The 4,433-nt window shown below is 42.6% G+C and overlaps 1 long non-coding RNA gene across 3 annotated transcripts in view; it reads right to left on the bottom strand.

Annotated features, from left to right (window-relative positions):
- The window catches only part of LOC109306615, a 28,749-nt gene that overhangs the window by 7,104 nt on the left and 17,212 nt on the right, over positions 1 to 4,433 (bottom strand). The window contains exon 3 of one of the 3 annotated variants that reach the window (XR_002100052.1): positions 1,294 to 1,414. The exons of 1 other annotated variant lie outside the window; for it this stretch is intronic. This is a non-coding gene — a long non-coding RNA (uncharacterized LOC109306615). Of the gene's footprint in view, positions 1 to 1,010; positions 1,022 to 1,293; positions 1,415 to 4,433 lie in introns of those variants that run through there. One more of the 3 variants, XR_002100056.1, reaches the window with a different exon arrangement.

Raw genomic sequence — 4,433 nt, 5'->3', positions numbered from 1 at the left:
AGTCTCCTTTTCTCTAGACTAAATAAGCCCAGTTCTCCCAGCCTCTCCTCATAAGTTAGGTACTTCAGCCTTCTCACCATTTTTGTTGCCCTGTGCTGGACTCTCTTCAATTTGTCCTCATCCTTTCTGTAGGGGGGGACCCAAAACTGAACACAGTACTCAGTTTATAGTTTCATAGTTTCATAGTATCTAGGGTCGGAAGGGACCTGAGCAGATCATCTAGTCCAACCCCGTGCCACGGCAGGAAAGAGTACTGGGGTCAAACAACCCCAGCAAGGTGTTTGTCTAGCCTTGTCTTACAGACCCCCCAAGGGATAATATACCACTTTATTCTAGCACTTGATCTCCTGGCACCAAAATCTGCAAACTTATTTCCTTCATATCACCTAAAAGGAGTAACAAAAACCTCGACATCCTTTGGGATGAGAACTGATAAGCAGAAGTTGTTTCATTTCTTTTTAATTCTCTCTCTTCCTTAATTGCCCCCTATAGTCCCAGGTAGTCCAGCAGACCTAATAAGTCTTTCACAGACTTTGTGTTTCTAATTTTTTTTTCATAATCAGAATGGACATATACAATAACCACAACCTTCAATTCACAATTAAAAAGTTAAATAGTTTAACAGATATTTTTCACATCAGAAAATAGCCATAATTTTGAAGCAGCAACTTGGACACTTCAAACGATTGATTAAAATATTAATTTGCATAATCATAATACTCAAGAATTGTCAGAAATGCACTGAGAACAGCTAGAATCCGTTGAAAGATCTTATAACTCAGTGCATTGTCTCATCTAGTCCAAACCCATTAGCTGCAACCTTGGGCTGCTGCTGCCACTGCCACTGGGGGCTGGAAGCTGCGCCAAGCTCTTTCCAGTGTGGCGCTGTTTGGGCCAGGTGGGGCATGGCAGGCAGCAGTGCTGGGAGGGGGGACTACAGCAAATTATGGGGTGGCTGTAGCTCCCCTACCCGTAGCTACCCCTTTTAATGCTGCTGCTGCCGCTGTCCTTCTCACCCGGCCTGAGTGCAGCCCCAGCCCAGCCCAGCAACCTGCCCTCACCCTGCACACAGATCCGAGGGAAACAAGCCCACCCTGGGGATGCATGCAGGAGTGGGAGCCACCTCTTCCCTCCCTGCCACCCTCGGACGAGCCATGGCTCCGTCTCATGTCCCACCACACTTCAGCTGGACAGTGCCCGCCCCGCCCCACTCCCTCTCTCACTGCAGGGGACCTCAATCTGCCCCCCCATGCCTCTATCCTCCCCAACACCCCTTTACCCCCACAGACTTACCAGCCAAATGCTGTTCTGCAAGCTGTCAGGGTACATATTTGCAGTTGAATCAGTATCATCCAATATGGATGGTTTACAATCAGTATCAGCCCAAAACATCTTTATCAGTACACCCTTAGTGCTAGTACATCATCAATGATCATCAATCAATAATAACTGTACAGTTTTAAAAAATATTAATCATGACAGAGCACAATTTCAGAACTCTATAATTAACAAAGGTTGATAAAATACAGTCTTGCTTGTTAACACCAAAATCTTGGTGGAGCTATTCATTAAGAGCGCAGCACGATAGGTATTTAGGAGGTTACACTCAACCCTAATGTACACTTGGTATCACCAAAAGGACAAGTGAATCCCATCTACTATTAAACTGGTCAATTCACATATCTGGAGGGGGAAAAGGTTAAAATAAAAGATTATTTTTTGTTCTTATTTGAAAATGAGCAGTCTCTCAGCTAATACATTCTGATTTTTATTAACTGTTACTTGAAAGCAAAAATTAATGTGACTATTACTAACAGTTAAGCATATACTAGTAGGTATACATTCTTGTCTTCATAAGAGTAAGTAGACACACCCAAACCCTATATACTTAAGCTCGTTGTGAGGTCCAGGAAATGTACAAGAGGCAAGGATTTTTGTGGGTGATATCTTTTATTAGACCAACTGCATGATTGGAATAGATTAGTCAAGCTTTCAAATGCAATGCATCCTTTAAGATATCACCCACAAAAACCCTTGTCTCTCACACACTTCCTGGATCATCACAGCTACAACATCATTCCAACAGTAGGAGAAGCAATGATTTTTTGGAAAGCCTGGCTCCTGCTGACCACAAGTTTATTGTCATGGCAAACAAAAATGCAGAATAGTTCTAAATGGTAAAATATACAGTCCTCTGTAGAGGGAATAGGCTACTAGCACTATCGAAAGATTTTCATTAGCACACTGCAGGTTATATAAAAATTACCAACTTATATTTAATACCGTTTTTCATACAAGGAAAAGCACTATTAGGCTGAAGAGGAAAATTACTGCCATTCCCTTCTGTGCTGAAGACAAAGGTAAGAATTATACTTAATACAGAGCAATTAACTATTAGACATTACCACAGCTTCAGAACGTGTTATTTCCACTTTTAAATTACAGTCTGAGATGAAGAGACTGACAGATAATTAGAGGCAGTGAACTGGCCAATGTGTTGCAATAGCCAATTAGAAGGGTAATCAGCTTATACTGGCAAATACGAAGGGGAAATTAAGGCAGTTAAAATTTTATTTCAAATAAAACTTCTACAACTGACACTTCAGGTTCCAATGAAAAACTGCATCTTACAAGATAAACTATTTTCTTTCCCCAAACACAAGGCCTAAAAATATTCCCTAATCTTCATTAAAAATGTCCTTGATTCCCGATCGGAGTATCTTGGTATAGCTATACCATTACAGTTTTTTAGTTTGTGGGAATACTATAAAACAAAAACATGGCTCAGTGGTAAAATGTGCAGCAATCCTGAAACACATTATGACATCTTTACTTTGTGATGGAGAAACCAAACAGCTCCATAGCTAAAGAAAGCCAACATACCAAAACTTTTAATTCAGTGACTCTCAACCAAGGTGACTTGAGTTCCTTTAAGGGCAGCCATAGGGTTATCACACAAACTTAGTGCTGGCAGACATGAAAATATGATTCATAAGTAGGGGTCTACCAAATTCAGGATTTTCACAGAAACCGTGAAGTTGGTAGATGCCTTGTGAAAAAGCCTACCCTCCCGCACCCAAGCTGGAAAACTGCCAGCAAGCAGAGTTGAGGGGGGAGGGGAAGAAGGGAGCTGAAAACAGAGGTTGGAAGCCCTCATCCTGAAGCATGGGGAGGGGAGGAAGCAGGGGGAGGGTGGACTGAGATTTTCTCTCCTGAGCATGACAGCCCGCCCCCCCATCTCCAATTGGCTGAGGGTCCCTGGAAGCCCTGCCCCTCACTGGAGACTGAGAGATGGCCATGGGTTGGGACTCCCAGGACCCCTCAACCAAAGGTGTGGGGGGCCTGCCATGCTCTATCGTGAAAATGGCGGCCACCACTGCACTCAAATCACAAAATTGGGGGGAACCCCCCATGAATGACATAGGCCCCATATTCATAAGGTAAATTCAGAGATTTCAACAGGAATTCAATATTAAAGACATTCTGACCTGTTGTGGTTTTTCTGAGTTCTTTGCAACAGAAAAATTGCTATTATTTTTCTGTAGTAAAAAAAAAAGGTGGAAGCTAAGACCTGGAATTTTCCAAGCCATGTCTTCAGTCTAAAAAGCTGAGGAATACAGTACTAATTAATAGCTGATTATGAAAAATCTTTATGAGGAAAATTTGGAGAAGGAGCAGCACAAGAAATACAACTTTGACAAACAGGATGTTAATATGCAAGCCAAACGTCTGTTTAATTCAATTTTTTACTTGAAAGTTTAGAAGAAAAGTTACTACACATCACAGAGCTACTCAACACAGCTCACAAAGACACTCTCATGGACCCAGAGGGACAGCCTTCCATCTTCAGTTCCTGCTGTGCAAAAATGACATTTCCTACCTATGAGGACTTTTTACCATATTGTACCATCCACACTTTTCCCAGAGCCTGACAAAGGGACTTTGATCCCAAAAGCTTGCAGAAAAGGACAATTTTCTTGCCATTTTCCAGTTACTCTAATAAAAGGTATCATTTTGGAACCAAGAGTTCTAGTTTTTTGTATGCAAGAAAAGTTAGCAACTTTGCAGTCATATATGAAAGCCTAAAGGTACAATAAGGTAGCTTGTGATTTGCACCACTTAGCAGCACTGTGAGCTATAATATAAATTAGAGGTGCACCAATACATTGGTCTGATATCAGATCAGTACTGGTATAAAGAAAACTGTCTGTATCGGATATCGGCCAGGCTGATAATTTGGCAGATAAATGCCTGTGCTGCATGCAGTCGCAGCACAGCACTCAGGAAGCAAGAAGCACATCCAGCAGCGTGGCGAGTTGCCTCCAGCTGGTAAGTCCAGTGTGGTAGAAGGGGAGGAAAGGAGCGTGTGGAGGGCAGATCAAGGCTCCTGCCAGTGATGGAGGGGGTGGGGGCAGGTGCTGCCCAGGCAGGGT

The sequence above is a fragment of the Crocodylus porosus genome, unplaced genomic scaffold (genome assembly GCF_001723895.1).
Source record: "Crocodylus porosus isolate Cpor-Errol unplaced genomic scaffold, CroPor_comp1, whole genome shotgun sequence".
Lineage (NCBI taxonomy): Eukaryota > Metazoa > Chordata > Crocodylia > Crocodylidae > Crocodylus > Crocodylus porosus.
This window is presented reverse-complemented; position numbering and strand designations above follow the sequence as displayed.